Below are 18,401 nucleotides of genomic sequence, written 5' to 3'. Positions count from 1 at the left end.
AAGAGACAGCTATTGGCACAAGAATCGGGAGATGTGGCTACTCTCACTTGGGAGCGATTTAAGAAGGAATTCAATAGTCGTTTCTTTCCAGATACGACCAAGTAGCAAAAGGCATTGGAATTTGCAAAGTTAATGCAAGGGAATATGATGGTAGAACAGTACACAGCTCAATTTATGAAATTGGGAAGATTTACCCCTCATCTGATTGGAACAGAAAAGATGCAAGTTAGGAAGTTCAATAGTCGTTTCTTTCCAGATACGACCAAGTAGCAAAAGGCGTTGGAATTTGCAAAGTTAATGCAAGGGAATATGATGGTAGAACAGTACACAGCTCAATTTATGAAATTGGGAAGATTTACCCCTCATCTGATTGGAACAGAAAAGATGCAAGTTAGGAAGTTCCAAGATGGTTTGCAACTGAGAATTCGGAACCAGGCTGCATGTTTGCGGATAGAGAGCTTCCAAGAATTGGTAAACATTGCGTCAATTGCAGAAGCGGAATAGAGAGATTTGATTTCTCAAGTTCATGTGAACCGGAAGAGAGGAATGCCCTAATCACAGGGAAAAGATGTGAGAAAGAGGAAGGTTCCCTATGTGATGGATAAAGGAAAGGGTAAAGTGGTCGGGAATGCAATACCCATTACTCCACCACCATGCCGAAGATGCGGACGAAGGCATAACAGTGAATGCCAATTCACCACAGGAGCATGTTTTAGATGTGGTTAGACCAGCCATATGATTTGAGATTGTCTATAGAATACGCCTGGAGGAACAACGACACTAGGAGGTAAAGGAAAAACTCATTTAAAGGCCAAAGTTTACGCTATCACGCCAGGAGAGGTAGATTTGGAAACTAATGAGGCAACTGATGCCAGAGTAATCACTGGTAATACTTCCAACCCTACTCTAATTGGTAGCTTGTATTTATAGATAATCTTTGAGTAACCTTAGTTACCCTTTTTGGTAAGGTTAAATTGATGCAAGACATGGCATGTGCTCTATTTGACTGTGGAGCGTTGTGATCTTTTATGTCTTATGATTATGTGCAAAGATGTGTGTTGAATATGGAACCTTTATCCAGAAGAGTCCTAGTAGCTATTATGGACGGGAAGATAGTTAGATGTACTCGTATAGTTAAGAAATGTCCATTGGAAGTCGTGGGTTTAACTTTAACCATCGACCTAATCGTTTTCCATCTGATGGAGTTCAATTCAATTTTAGGAATGGATTGGCTATCAAGGCACTACGCTAAGAGAGATTGTCGAAGCAGGGAGGTAATCTTTTATTTACCATCGAAGGATAGAATTTGTTACATGGGAGAAGTAATTAGGTTAATTCTGTCAATGGAAACGGTAGGACGAGTTAAGAATAGTATGATGAGAGGAGCTGCCGCTTATCTCGTAGTTATGATTCGTCCAATGGAGGAGCTTAGGGGATTCTGGTGATAGAAGATTTTCTTGAAGTGTTTGCTGATGATTTACTTGGATTACCCCTGGACCGAGAAACGGAGTTTGTGATTGAGCTAGAGCCAGTAACGGCTCCAATACACAAGGCACCTTATCGAATGGCCCCGCCAGAATTAAAAGAGTTAAAGGTGCAGATTGAAGAACTCCTCGAGAAGGGTTTTATTCGCCCTAGTTCGTCTCCTTGGGGAGCGCCAATACTATTTGTGAAGAAGAATGATGGAACCTTGAGAATGTGTATCGATTACCGAGATCTGAATAAGGTGACCATTAAGAACAAGTATCCACTGCCAAGGATAGATGACTTATTGGATCATTTACAAGGAGCGTCAGTGTTTTCGAAGATAGATCGACGATCGGGTTATCACCAGCTTAAGATCAAGGATTAGGATATACCTAAGACTGTGTTCCAAACTCGTTATGGACATTTTGAGTTCATAGTAATGCCTTTTGGATTAACGAATGCCCCAACAGCATTTATGAATTTGATGAATCGAATCTTTAGGCAGTATTTGGATAGTTTCGTGGTAGTATTCATAGATGATATATTGGTATACTCTCGAAGTGACGAGGAGCGTAGAGAACACTTAAGGATAATATTGGAGACTTTATAAAAGCACTAGCTTTACGCCAAGCTTAGCAAGTGCGAATTTTGGCTCTGAGAAGTAAAGTTTTTTGGTCACGTCATTTCTAGTGAAGGAGCTGCAGTAGATCCAGCTAAGATAGAGGTTGTGACTGAATGGCAGAGACTGACTAGTGTCCATGTGATATGTAGTTTCCTTGGTTTGGAAAGTTACTACCGAAGGTTCGTTGAAGGATTTTCCAAACTCTCTAGTCCATTAACAGCATTGACTAGGAAGAATGCCAAATTTATTTGGAGCGAGGAATGTGAATGAAGTTTTCAAGAACTAAAAAGGAGGTTAACCACAGCACCGGTATTGGCTTTGCTTGAACCTCACAAGTCTTACGTGGTATACAGTGATACCTCTAAGATGGGATTAGGATACATCTTGATGCAGGAAGGACGAGTAGTTGCCTATGCTTCGCGACAGCTTAAGGACCATGAGTAGAATTATCCTACGCACGACTTGGAATTTGCTGCAATAGTGTTTGTATTGAAGATTTGGAGACATTACTTATATGGGGAAAAGTGCTAGGTATATACAGATCATAAAAGTCTCAAGTGCTTGTTTAGTTAGAAGAATTTGAATATGAGACAAAGAATGTGGTTCGAGACAATAAGTGATTTTCAGTGTGAGATAAAGTATCATCCTGGAAAGGCTAATGTAGTAACAGATGCCCTTAGTCGCAAGACTCAGGCTAACATGCCATCGATATTGGCAGGAATGAGGAATCTGTTGATCGAAAAACTGCCAAGAGATGTGGTGTTAACAGTAGTACAGGAGATTGTACCATTAACCGAGGAGGAGATCATAGAAGGATAGAGCAAGGATGATAAGTTGGAAAAGCTTCGACAAAGGATTTCAAGATCTGAAGGACCAAATCATTTTACGATGGGAAAGGAAAGAATGTTGTGTTACAAGGGTAGGAAAATAGTTCCTAATATCCCAGAACTGAAGGAGAAAATCTTAAGGGAAGCACATTGTACCCCTTACACTGCTCATCCCAGTAGCACAAAGATGTATAGGGATCTGAAAGGTCATTTTTGGTGGGAAGGAATCAAGAAGGATGTAGCATAATTCGTTGCCAAATGCTCAGTTTGCCAACTAGTGAAGGCCAAACACCAAAGGTCAGCTGGAGAATTGCAACCGTTGCCGATCCCAGAGTGGAAATGGAGGATGTGTCGATGGATTTTATGATAGGTTTGTCGAGAACATCTTCAAGGAATAATTCAATTTGGGCTTTAATCGACAGGCTTATGAAGAGCACACATTTTCTACCCATAGCTAATGCAGATTCATAAGTTTTCTCAGATTTATGTCAAAGAAGTCGTTCGATCGCACAAAGTACTTAAGTCCATAGTATCAGACCGAGATACACGATTCACTTCACTATTCTTGTAGAGTCTGCAAAAGATGTTAGGCACAAATTTGAGGTTTAGTAGTGCATATCATTTGCAGACAGAAGGAGAGACTGAACGTACCATTTAGACGTAAGAAGATATGTTGCATGCATGTGTGTTGGAACTAAGTGGCAATTGGGAAAGCCATTTGCCGTTGATAGAGTTTGCTTACAACAATAGCTTTTAAGCCATGATATAGATGGCGCCTTACGAAACACTGTACGGAAGAAAGTGTAGATCCCCTTTGTATTGGGACAAAGTTGAAGGGAGGAGGATTTTAGGGCCTGAATATTTGCAGGAGGTGTGAAAGCAAGTAGCACTGATCCAAGAAAGGATGAAAGCAGCCCAAAGTAGACAGAAAAGTTACCCCAATAAAAGATGAAGAACTCTAAAATTCGTTGTAGGTGATTGGGTATATGTTAAGATCTCACCTATGAAGGGAGTCGTACGATTTGGCAAGAAAGGAAAATTGAGTCCCCATTATGTAGGATAATATGAAGTCGTAGAAAGAGTTGGTGCAGTGGCATATCTACTAGATCTACTGGTCGAAATGCAATGAGTGTATAATGTATTTCATGTATCATCTTTAAAGAAAAGTTTCAGAGAAAGACGACCAATAGTGATGGAGCCTAGCAGTATTCAACTTCGACCTAACTTATCTTACGAGGAATGGCCTGTGCAGATTATGGATAGGAAGGAGCAAGAGCTGAGGAATCGAAAGATACCCTTAGTGAAAGTGCTCTGGAATAATCCAGATTTCATGGAAGCGACTAGGGAAAGAGAGGATGTGATGAGGACTAACTACACTCATTTATTTGTATCTTAGATTTGGGTTTTTGTGATAATTTTTTGTGTATGACTGATTGTGCTTTGGTTTCTCTTATATAAATTTTTGGTTTTCTTGATTGATCTCTTAGTGATGTTGTATGTACCTACCATACTAGGACATGGCATGAATTAGAAAAATCCCGCATATGTCTGTGTCCTCAGCGGCACAAATTAGGGAAAGACTAGAATGTAGTCGCACGAACTGGCATGAACGAAGAGATCGAATGATGGCTGCTCACTGGAGACAAATGGAAAAGTTTGACCATCATCGCACCCATGTGATGGATGCAGATTTCTGAGGGAATATTTTCCTACAACGAGCATTATCACATGAAGAGCGACAACCCCCGTATGACCCATTAGTATGGAAGGACGCCAATAGAATCTGCTTGCTTAGACATAATCAAGAAGCAGAGTCTAGTGGCACTGCTGAAAACTGCACAAATAGATATACGCCTTTTGAGACCTCAGACCCGTCTACGGATCGTATTCGTTTTCGGAAAAAAGGGTCAACATATCGAAGACATCGAACTTGAAATAGAGCATAAATTGAATGAGATGCGGGTGAACATGTATTTTGACTATGATCTAGACATGATATTTTATTTTTTACAAGATTTAGTGAAAAAAGGAAAATGACTTACCACCCATATCATCGTCTGAAGATTCTACGGTAGCTAGAACTCGAGGTAAGAATCAAGCTTGTATTTGATGCCAATTATGTCATTAGTAATTTCGGTGTAGATTTCTAGGACGACCCGGACTTTGCCAAGTCCTCGTTCATATTTTTACTTGGATATTATTTTAGTTATTGGATAAGTACTAGGTGTTAGAGGAATGCCTTGAGGTATGTTCTATTTTGGACCTTAGAGTTCTAGGTTTAAAGAGCCCACAAGAGAAAGAAGAGGAAAAAGTCCACAAAGACCCATGTGGATTTCGGCCAACTAGGATGGAATTAGGGTTTGGAAGCCCAAAGTTGATTTCTAAGGTTGGTGGAGGCGTCTCATGGCATATGAGGTGCATTTTTGTTCTTTTCTAGAAACTCATCATTTGGAACCTAGAAAAATAGCAAGTGTGACACTTGTCCAACATGCATAAGGTTCTAGAAGAAGTGAGTGGAAGAAACAAAGGATAAGGCAATCAGATTATGGCTTACACGCCCACATGGAAGGCTCCATTTCTATAGTTGATACTTGTCAAGCATGAAGAGAGACCTTTGGAGTTCCAAGAGGATCTTGCTTGGAAAGAGAGAAAGGCATGCTCTAGAAAAATTTTGGAGGAGCAAGAGAGAGAGGGGGGTGATGACAATAGCATGGGGAGACTCAAGGGACACCTTGGGAAGACTAAAGATCACATGGGAAGATCTACGGTTTCGGCCAACACAAGGGAGACACACACTCAACTTGCCACATGGCAACCATGCACACGAGTTGAGTTCCAAGGAAGATTAGGCTTTTGTGTTTTGACCTTTGAGCCACCAAATGCATTGTACCTAGACAAATGAAGAAGGAAAAAATTGAAAGGTGAGGCAAGAGAGGGTTTCGGTTTTGAAGAGCCACACGCCACTTGTAAGAACCAACCTTTGGTTTTCCAATACAATCCTATCATGAGGGAAAGGGAAGAGTCTTTTTGCCAAGTGTCAAGCATGCAATGGCTCTATGACTTTTCAAGAAGGAGAGAAAGTTCTATATACAAGCATAGCTGAAAATCATGGAGGCCTTTTTGCTCAATTCTCAACATTCCTTCTAAGGATTTCGGCCACCACTACTTTTCTCTCTAGTTCTCACACTTTCTCACATTTCCTCAACAACCAAATGCTACCATTCTCTTCACTATTTCGAAAATCACCAAGATTTATCCCTTAACTTTTTGACTAGAGAAAGAGCACACGGAGGTAAGGATTGTGTGATGCCCCCAAATTCATTTTGGGTTCAGATGAACATTTGAAGCGTCGAGACATGCAACACAAGGTTACATGTCCCCGTTCATGACATATAAGATATAATGTTCCTAACATGTATCTAGCATTATGCAATATTCACAACGGATAATTTTTTTCTTTAGTAATACTATGCACCAAACTAAAAATATCTCAAATACTTAAAACATACTTCCTACATAATGACATATTAAACAACTAAGATCACAACACTAGTCCAAAATTGTTGTGATCAAAACAGTACTGGAGATTCAACTCCAAAGTATAAGTAGGATTTAAATTAAATACTATATTATCATCGAAGTCGCACTATCGCTTAGTCGACTGTTTCCAGTTGGTCGATTCCCAGCTCTCTTTTAGATCCCTTAACAAGATCTACCATTCGGGGGAAATGGTAGTTGAGACTATCATAGTGAAATTTGATTAAAAATCTTAGCAAGTTAACAGAAAACCTCCACACAAGTTAATGATGCATGCATGGTAGTAAAAGCATGAATGCATAATCAAAGTCATAAGTAAGTATAGCATAAATTGACATACAACATTACCTAACTGACATAACTTAAATTAAAACATGAACTAAACTTGACTTGTTTGACATGGACTTGATCTGAGACTTGACTTGATATGAACTTGATATGAGACTTGACTTAACATGAACTTGATCTAAGACTTGACTTAACATGAACTTGATTTGAGACTTGACTTAACTTCAACATGGAATCTTGTTCTTTAACTGATTAAACTTAAATTTATGGGTGCCACATGGGTCCCCTAGAGCCATGTGTCCCTGCCGATTACCACATCACAACACATGTATCTACACCAGTTGTGAGTGTGTTGTATGTGCCACACTTATTGTGAACCCCAGACTTCGTGTGCCATTATAACAGTCCGCCCCTTCTCTCTAGCGACTGCGAGCCTCGTTATGCGTGCCGAACCTCAAAGACGTGTTTTTAATGCTAGCAGTTGATTTTTAAAGTAAGCCTAGTGTTTTAAAGCCCTCGAATATTTTACATGCCCTGGATATATTTATATGGGGCATTTCCAATGTTATTGAACCAGACCTGATTTTAATTAAGACAATTATAATATTTTTGAAGAGCTCCAAAAATATTATAATTATAGAAAATCATTTTATCTAAATGATTTCAGTTATTTAAAATATTATGGGATTTAAATTATGTTGAAAACTCTAATTAATTAGATGGTTTTATTCTCTTAAAGATATTAAACAAGACTTCATCATTTTTATTAATGATGAAAGAATATTATTTTATAAACTAAAGTTTAGTTTAAATAATATTCTATCTTAATTCATTTCAGTGCTTTTAGTTAAGTTAATGTTTACGCATTTTCAAATAAGTATTTAAAGCCCACCGTTAGATTGTCTTGAAAACCCCAAGATGAAGGGTTTGGATTAAAACCCTAACTCCCTCTTTTTCCCTTTTCCCTCTCTCTCCTCCCTCTCCCTCAGCTTACGCCACATGCACCCCTCCCCGTTCGGTCTCCCTCTCTTAGCCCGTCGCCGCTGTGCGCCACCCAGCCTCACCGCCACCACCGGTGACTCCCCTTCACACCGATGACTCCCCTTCACACCGATGACCAAGCCAGCCACCATTGAGCTCCCCCACATGCAGCTCTCTCTCTCCTCCTGCAGTAGCCTAACCGAAATGGGTTTTGCACATTTTTCTCCCTCCTAGCGCCGCTGCCGTCAGCTAGGGCCGCCACCGATTGTTGGGATGAACTATCAAGAGGGACGGGTAGCACGAAGAGTCATAATAGCCGGGTTAAGAGAAGCTTGGTATCGGAGTATGGCACTTGTCCATACAAGCATGTGATCAACAGATTATATGTTGGCCTTAGGTGATAAAGGGGTAAGGTACGTATGTAATCTGGTTAGACACATGTACCAGACAGATTCACCATATGTAATGGGTAATCTATCTTAAGCGTGGTTAGACGTGTTTAAGCCTCAGAGTTGGCTTAAAGCCTTTTGGCGTGTATGGATGGGAATGAGGATTTATTGTGAGCTAAGATGCATGAAGGTAGTGACGGGTGTATTGTCTAGAATTGGGATGCGTGACTTCATCGGTCGAAATCATGCATCGGAATGTGGTCAATAGGAAGAATAAGATGAAGGTCTTAGTGTCTTAACCCTAAGGTGAATCATGGAGGTTCACTTCAAAGGACATGACCTCGAAGTAGAATGCTGAGTTTAGAAAAGGAAACCTCAAGGAGGTCACAGAAAGAGGAAACGTGATAAAGGAAAACATAGAAGACAAGGATAAAAGGAGAATGTGTCTCAGTGAGGAAAAGTCCAAGTGAAGTGTAGTTTATGTCTTCTAAGTTTAGTTGCTTATGAACTAGATAGAGAATGACGCTAAGGTTATGTGTATGCATGTAGGTTGTCATCTGACACGCACATGAATGGACTGCATGATATGAGAATAGCATGGAGTTCATGTAAGTATTATGTTCATACTCTTCTAGAGTTTTCTAAAATGATATGAAATGAAAATGAAATATTTCTCTTTACGATGCCTTACAAAACGAAAGGAAATGATGTTTTATAAAAAGCATGCTAAGTGTTTAAAGGTATATTTATGTAATGGCCTTTCTTGGCAGCCCCTTTTTATGCAACCAAAGTATTAATTGTATGCATGTGAATGGATGACTATACGCAGTATCTATTGTATGTATTTTCACGAAATGAGAGGTGAGGCTTATGCCTTGTGCTTTAAGTGATGCTTTAAATGATGCGAAGAAAATGTTTTAAAATGTTCCTATGAACTGATGTGTATGGATGCCATGAAAGATGATGTTTAAATGAGCAGAACGAGTCAGGACATACACAACCCAAGGGGAAGAGCACGTAAGTCTAGGCATGAGAGTTTTAAATGTATGAGAGGCCTTTTTATTTTAAGATTGATGTTTTTCGTTGTAAACCTCTTTTATTCTCAAAGCACATTTTATTTTATAATGTAGAGTCTTGCACCTTGGGTATGGAAATAAAAAGTTTTAAAACAAACGGTAATTCCCGTTGTCTTTTCTAAAAATCATTTTATAAAAAGTCTCACCATAAGGACGGGCATTACAACCACATTAACTGTGGGCCCCACGAGAACTGAAATGTGGCTCCATTGGCGTTAGTGCTTGGCACGCTCCAGTGACAAGCTAGTTAGGCCCCACTCGTTATCCGTTGATAGTATTTCGTCAACCTAGGGAATTTCACACTTATTTAAACACTTCTGCGTGAACAAAAGAGTTTCACTAGGATATTACCCTATCCTAGCACTTAGGATTGTGATTGACATGAATAACTTGATATGACTGTTCTCGAAATACACAAACTATATTCGAGACAAAACATGACTGGAATACAAAATGATAGAAACCCTAATGTAACACAAATGACTTGAACGTAACTCGGAATACATGTCTTACTTGAGATAGAAACATTTTTGTAACATGACATAATATGTAACAGAAAATATTTCATAACATGGCATAACATATAACAGACAATATACTTAACATGATATACTTGCAATATTGAATATTATATGACATGACATACATGTAACAAATGGCATATTTAACATGACGTACTTGCAATGTATAGCTATAGGTGATAGAATATCTTGTGTAATAGATAATAATGATAGAATATATTCTGTGTAACAAATGAATATGTAATGACTTAGCATGACATATATGATAACATACATATATACACTTTAGTTCTTTTACTCATCACATATACACATTAAACTAATAGTAAGTTAAAAGCCAACTTACCTCGGTCTTCGCATTTCTAAGCAAAACTCAAACACGATCATGAGGAACTAAAAGGAGTGATTTATAAAAATTAGAACTTAATCAGTAAGAATTAGAAATATGGAAAAATATTAACTTGTAGTAAAATTACCATTTTACCCTTTACATGTAAGAAAATTACCATTTTACCTCTAACTTAAAGATTTGGCATTCTATCTAAAAAAATACCAAAATTTACATGAGGTATGTAAATTTTGTCCTAAACTTCAATATCAATTCAGAAAAATTTAAAACTAAACACAACCATGACAACTCTATAGGGGACGAAACTTACATAGGCTATTTCCCTTGATTTTTGTTGTAATTCTTTCAAATTTCAAAACTCATGATTAAACTAAAAATTTTCTACTAATATACTCATAACATATTTCTAAGAATAATCATGTTTTGAATCATGAACAAAAATAATCAAAATCACTTAAAACAATACTTGAAATTTTCGATTTCTTTCTAAGTTCAAAAACAGATTTTTGTTTCTAAACTAGTTTTGATCAACCTTTTGCTCCTTGAATTATAAAGATGTGATCTTCAAACCAAAATATCACATGGTTTAAAAAGGTTTCCTAAAACATATCTAAGCTTTAAACGCAAGGTCACATGGTCACAAATCAACCAAAACATCGATTGAGCTAAGAACATCAATGCTTTGACCTATCTGAATATCTCCTTACATAAAAATCCATATATTTCAATATAACATCAAATATCCTCAAACTAATATTCTAACACATGTATAAAAGTTTTAGGATCCTGCAATAAAATTATCAAAGTCATTGTAATAGGTTTAAATCATAAAAGATCTAGACTTTCTTAAAACATAAAATGTTTTTCCTCTTCTAGTTTCTAAGTTTCTAGATCTAAGAAAATCTTGTATCAAAACTTTAATCCTGCAACAAAATCTCAACTAATAATCATATACACATGTTAACAGTACTCTATAAAAATTTTGGACTAAGATCTATCTATTAGCTTGGTAAAAAATTTCAAAATATAACACTCTAGTTTATCACCCAGAATGATATTTCTAGGGTTTAAACAACATTTGACTGAACAAACGATCTTGAAATGAAACAAATAAGGTATCCACGTAACAAAGAAACAACTTACATGAAGGAAACTTTGTGGGAAGACACTTACAAGAGCTTTGAATCGGGCATGCAAAAGAATTCAAAAAAGCTGCCCGAGAATGTCTTCTGTGTTCTTTCAAAGAAAAGTGTAAAAAATAGATGATTTGCATGGGAAGTGGGCTGGATGGCTTCTTACACAAGTTATGGAAGATGATAAGCCTGAAATGAAGCTTGAATGTTGATTACGCCCAAAGAACAGTCTTAGGGTGTCGATTCTACAGAGAGACAAATTAAAAGAATAGCAGAAGGAACAAAGAAACTAATGAAAAATATTAAATGATTAATGGAGAACAAATATGTAACACCCCGCTACCCAAAAAGTCATTTTAAAATTTTCGGGGAGCCAGTGTGCTACTACTAAACTTAAACTAAAAAGCTCTTCTTTTTAACAAAGCGCCAGATGCGAAATATTTCCATAAATAAAACAAAATTCAACAAATACTGAAAATCCAAAATAGAGTCTGCGGAAGCACTTATTTAAAAAAAAAAATACGAAAGTCTTATGTGGTTATCAAAATAATTTATTTAAACCTTAAACCTTAAACTATAAAACTAATCATAGCATAATTTGTCTAAGCCCTTGCCTCGCCTCCCGGGGTCAAGTCTTGTCCTGTAGTCTCATCCTCATAAATGTCATCACCTGGGGTGGTTTAAAAACATAAAAGTATACAAAAATGAGTCGAATACTTAATAAGCAACACATCATACAGTAAACATAATAAACATAAGTTTTGTTGAAAAAAGTGCATATTCATAAATACATGCATAAATAACATGAACATGAACTTATCTTTCACTTATCATAGGTCGTATCCACTGTTGACCCCTGTGAGTTAGGGTTAGCGAATCTAAGTAGATTCCGATTTTACCCGTGGCCATAGGTTGTGGAATCCATACATAAGGAAGACATATTGGGTGCACTACCAGCATGCACGACCCGATAATGCAATATGCCCATAACATAGGTACCATCTTCATATCATAACATAGGCCGTTACATATCTTATCATAATCATACTTGCATACTTGTCATTTCATAGATTTCAAAAGAAATCACATACATACTTGTCATATCATATCATAGATTTCAAATGAAATCGTATTTTTTCATAAATGTCGTGATACATGTTTCCTCACATAAATTCATGACTTTTCATAACTAATTTTATGCATAACCCTCACATAAAATTATGACTTTTCATAAATAATTTTATGCATAACCCTTACATAAAATCATGCATGACTTTTCATAATTATTTTAATACATAAATTATCACATAAGATCATCAATATTCATAAACCTTCACATAAAATCATGACTTTCATAAAATACTTTAATGCATAAATCTTCACATAAAATCATGATTTAGGTACGTAAAAATGGGCTTCCAATGAAGGGCATACATGCATAATATTTTTATAAAAGAAAAGCAGTTTACCGTACATACGTGTAAGGGTATGATCATGCTACTTACCTTGCAATGCTAATCCGCTATTTTCAGCGCTTAGTCGGTCGCCTATAAAAATAAACACGCAATTTTCATAAATTTCTAATTAAACCTGTGACTTTATTTAAAACCTAAACTACTAAAATAGTTAATATTTCCTAAACGTAGATTCTTCCTAACACTAAAATATTCTCATCTATTAATCCTAAATAGGCATGGGTATTTTTGGAAAAACAGCATACTGATCATGGACATTTTGGGAAAACAATATAAAAGGGCATTTTTGTAATTGTATCAATTAACCTACTGAAACCTAAAACACATCTTATAATTTGTAGAGAAACAGAGGGTATCGAGAGTGTGGGAGAGAGGCGTGCATTTATAGGGGACGAAACTCACCGAGGGGAGGAGCTGCACGGCACGACTGCTAGGAGTCATGGCGGCGCAACTGGGTTCCCTTGGGCAGGGTAGTGCGACGCTGAGAGAGAGAATACGTGAGAGAGAACGGAGAGAAAGTTTACACACCATGCGGCGTGCATGGGGGCTTCGGATGGTGGCACTGGGTATCACTGGGCGGTGGAGGCTTGATCTCCGGCGTCATCTGTTTCTATTAACGGTGGCGTCGCAGCCCAACTATGGCAAAACATGGCTTTCGGGTTGGGCAAGGATGCTCTGTCTCAATGGCTTCAAAACAGAGCAACTCCAGTTTCCGCTTTCCACGGAATTTGATGATGGTGGCTACTATGTTTGGGCTGCTTTCGAGGGTTGAGAGGAAGAGCTATGGTTGCTTCTGCATGGGACATGGAATGACCAGGTGCTACGGCGTTGCAAGGCACAGTGACTGCGTGGAGGCTACAGTGGGAGTGGGTTGTGAAAGTGAAGGGTGTTGTATGTCTTGTTTCCGTGGTGTTGCTTGGACTGGGGGAGGAGACATGGAGGAGTTTCCTGGTGGCTGTTTTATGGTTGTTCACAGAGGATATGAAAAAGTTTTGGCGTGGGATCGGATGCAATGGCTTGCAGTTTGGGTTGGCTTGGAGGGGATCAGAGTGCGACGTGGGGGGAGAAGGCATGGGTTGTTGGGTTTGGTTTCGGCTTGAGGAAGAGGCTGGTTGTTCATGCTGGAAATATTGGCTCGGATTGGACGTAATTAGCCTCTATATATAGACCAATGAAAACCCTAGTGAAGAAGAAGAAGAGACGTACATGCATGGGAGTGGAACTAGATTTCATGTGTGTTTGAAATTTATAGAATAAAATCCGGTAGCTAAGAGTTTTATTATGAAAAGAAATAAGAATGGTAAGAGTGTCTGGACTCTAACACTCATGTGCTTGGAGTTAAAAAAATAAAATAATAATAATGGAGCCTAACTCTAGGTTCAATGAATATGACTTATTTGATAAACTCTTTTGTGGGCTTTAACTCATTTATTGAGCCTAATAAAATTATCTGTAATTTATCCCTAAAAATATAGGATCGGGTCGTTACAAAAGATTAATTTTAAATGTGAATTAAAGTGAAGCAAATTGACTAACGGAAAAAGTACTCAAATTTGACGAACAATAAAGTCTCGAGAATCCCTTGCACAAATCTGTTATTTTAATTATTCTTAATTCATTAAGGCCTCGTTTGTTTTCAGAAAATATCTCATCTCATCTCATCTTATCATTATAACTTTCTCAAATCTCCACACAAAATAAAATAAACAATTCAATTTTTTCAAATCCCTAAACAAAAATAATATTAAAAAAATATATTCTAATAATATTTTATTCAACTTTTTAACTTTAATCTCAACTCATCTCTGAAAACAAACGAGCCCTAAATAACTCAATTGAGAATTCAATTCCCAAAATTCACAATCGGAAGATATAGATTTATAAACCAAAATTAACCAAATATAATCCTTTGAAAAATCATTCACCACTTCTAAAATACGTAAATTATTACACTATTGAGAAAATCCAATGACGGCAATATATTCAAGGAGCGATATTGTAGTAAAGAATTAAATCAATATAGATAAATAATTGATCCAAACATAATCAAAGAGTTAATCTATTCAATAGAAAAAGTATGATTGAATCCATAAATAGAATAAATTATATGATTATTCGGAGAAGAAAACATCAACAATGAATTGAGAATGATAAAATAAATGAGTTTTAGTAATTGAAAATCAAATAAATGAATAAAAAAATAAGCTAAAAATACCCTCAATTGTGTGAGTTCATCCTTAGCCTTACTTAAGAATTTAGTTGTCAATTTGAGCAAGAACAAAAAAAACTCTCCAAAAAGACCAGCAAAAAAAAAAAAAAAAAAAAAAGAATAAGAATTTGAAACTCCTTGGATACGTGCCGTCAAATGTTGAAGAGTCCCTTGTACGTTAGACGTCTTGGTCACCATTTGAATTTGAATTTACTTTTGTTGTTCACGTGTTGTAGTCCCAACCACTCATTGACTTTAATTTGAATTTGACAATCACTCGTATCCTCACCAATCCATATAAAATTGTACTTAGAAACATCTCAAAGTAAATAGAAACTAAATCCAAGAATATAAATTAATTCAAATAATTTCTATTCATATTTTAGTATTTTAGTCTAATAATAAGGTATTTCAAGTGCACTTTCGTACATTCATCAAGTGTTGGTCTTTTCTACGTAATACAATATATAAAAATCAGCCCAAGATATTTCCTCTAGGTAGAGTGTAGAATGGAAAGAGTGAGGTGGCCTCGTAGCCCTTCACTTCAAGTACCCTCTAGGCCCTCTTGAGCAAATTTGATCAGCCATGTGGGGATGCAATTACTTAACCAAGAAGCAATGCTAAAGTGGCCAAATTCGTGGGCCTTAATGGGCCTAAACCGAATGGGTCTAAATTTTGAGTTTTAAGAGGGTTTGGATTGCTATCAAGCCCAAATCCAATTTATCTTAGCCCAATCAAATATCCAAGGTTAAAAAAGTTGGATAATGATGTCAAAATATAAATTTGAAGAATTAATAGCATGTGGAAGAAATTTAATCAAGTGATTAAACACAATGCTAGAAACAGATTCAGTTAGGGTTTGGAGGTCAACTTTAGGGTTATGATAAAATCATTTAGGATTTCGGTTTAAACCATGCTTTTGGGTTCTCAGTTGGATTACAACCATATAGGGTTTTACTAGAGTGTAAATCCTCTTTAGTTTGATACAATTTGATTGGTCGGATGGAATATGGTTTTGTTTGGGTTGCATGATCTCACACCTTTATTCTTTGAAATCCATCAAATGTTCCTCATGGTGCCAAGTATCTAATTCTATTCACTATGGGGGCTAAGATCTTGTCAAGTGTCTAAATAAAACTTCTCTAACCTAGTTTGGACATTCCACACCGTAATTTTAAAAACAGTGCACTTGATGCACTTATTGAGGTTACTATTCACTCTAAAAAAGTGCATAATAAACTTAGTATTGAAAAATCTTAAATATTCATATTAACCTAGAGTGAAAATCGTTTATCAAAATTCAACCCCGAAGTGTCCTTAAAAATAATTTCATAGTTTCGAACAAGCGTTTCGTCCGAAAATATGAAAATAGACTTATTACGCCATAAAATCCTAAATGATCAACTAAGTCTAGTGGCGTAGACCATAATGCATTCTGACACTTCTAACTAAATCAAATAATTAAAATCGCACTTCTGGCATCATAGTGAGTGATAACACTGACTATGTTGACATGCTAAAACCTATGCGATTGGTCGATTCGTGAAAACTTATGAGGTTGTTACATATTGTTTCACTTTTCTCGCTACACCATACACGGCCAAAGAGAAACAACCCACAAACATGTTTCGGTTTAAGGTTTCTTTCACATGAACACACACTTTCATTCTAGAAACTAGGGTTTTTTATTCAAGGAAAAAAGGAACCCAAAATATTCTTCCTGTTTTAAGCACATAAACGTCAGGTCTAGAGTAAATAAAGGCCACGACCACCACTTGGAAGAAAGGCTAGGGTGTTATCCTTTGAGGGTTTCAGATTCTAGGGTTTCTCCATGAAAAAGCATTTTTGAAAACCTTAGACTCTCACACTCACCCTTATTTTGAGATTAGGGTTTCTCTAGTCATCTTTTAATATGTCTTGATATATGTGTTTCAGATTTTGCTACTTTATACGTTGGATTTTTGTAAGTAAGCTTCCAACTTATTTTTTATAACACTTGTATATATTTCGTGAACTCTTGTTTGTTTACCATTGCTTGAATCTTGTTACCTTGTAATATATATATATATATATATATATATATATATATACATACCAAAACAGCGGAAAGAAGGAAAAGCTGAAGCTGACTGAAGAAGAAGAGAAGGAAGGGAATGGAAGAGATAGAGTAAATTGCACAATCATTAAATTATGCAAGCACAAAATAAACAGGCAGTTAAACCGGCTATATGCATGTATGAGTATGCAAAATTAATTGTAAAAACATATAAGCTTTATTAGAATTAACAAGCTCAAAGCACAGGGGCAAGATAGTGCAGATTTGCACTTACAGAAATCAGGATAAATAAGGAGACTCAAAAAACAGGGTAGAGAGGATTAGAAGTGTTTCTCTTGAGTGAGTTCTGGTTTTATATGAAACAGATGAGTAATAAATGGCTTCTTCAAATATTCAAATTTTCCTTTTGAGAGGAAAAACTAAGTAGTAATCAAAGTAGGACCTTTTGATGAAATTACTTTCGCATATGGGTCAAAAGGTGTAGAAACCGTAGACGCGAAGGTCGGCGGTTGCACAATTTTACCAAGAGGTGTAAACCTATTGGCAATATCCAGTGCTGTTGAGGAGACACTGGGCACAATGGAAGATCTAGACTCATTCTTGATGAGTTTTATACTGGGTATTGGAGGTGGGGGTTTGCTCTCTGTTTCTCTTTCCCTTTCTTCTTACTTACGCTCATGGTTGGGTGTCTACAAGAACTCTCTGATAAGAAAATCAGGGATAGAATTATCAGTGCCTTTGATGTATTCAATATCAAAATCAAAAACACTTAAAATACCTTACCATCGTGCAAAAATATATTTTGATGCAATGTTTTCAACATCTTGTTCTAAAATAAATTTAGCACTTATGCAATCAATTCGAAGTAAAAACTTCTTGTTTAACAAATCAGATTGAAATTTAGAAATACATAGTACTATAGATAAAATTTCTTGTTTAATAGTACTATATTTTTCTTGTGCAGGATTCCAGATTCCAGAATGGAAACTAACAATTTGTTCGGAAGAACCTGGTGAAACAGATTGTTTCAGAATGCCACCATAACCAATGTTTGAGGCATCTGTTTCAACGATTTTAAATGAATCAGAATTGGGGATACCAAGGCACGGAAGAGTCTTGACGTGTGCTTTGATTTTCCTCACTATTTTAGTGTGGATTTCTGTCCAAGGAAGAGGATTAGAAAGAAGTCGTTTGAACAAAGGACGACATTGTTTCCTCATATCCTTGTAGAAATCAGTAACATAATTAAGAGATCCTAAGAACCTCTATAATTGTTTTTTGTCCAGAATGACATCAGGGAATTTGTCGGCAAAATCAATGGCTCTTTGGATAGGCCTGATTTTCCCTTCAGAAATATCATAACCAAGGAATCTGATCTTGGTTTGAAACAGTTTGATATTCTTCACAGAAACGACAAGACCATTGATTCTAATGATGTCTAGAAACGAATTCAAATGTTTCCAGTGTTCAT

The sequence above is a fragment of the Juglans microcarpa x Juglans regia genome, chromosome 5S, assembly GCF_004785595.1.
Source record: "Juglans microcarpa x Juglans regia isolate MS1-56 chromosome 5S, Jm3101_v1.0, whole genome shotgun sequence".
Taxonomy (NCBI): Eukaryota; Viridiplantae; Streptophyta; class Magnoliopsida; order Fagales; family Juglandaceae; genus Juglans; species Juglans microcarpa x Juglans regia.
The sequence above is the reverse complement of the archived record's forward strand: the minus strand, read 5'-3'. Positions refer to the sequence as shown.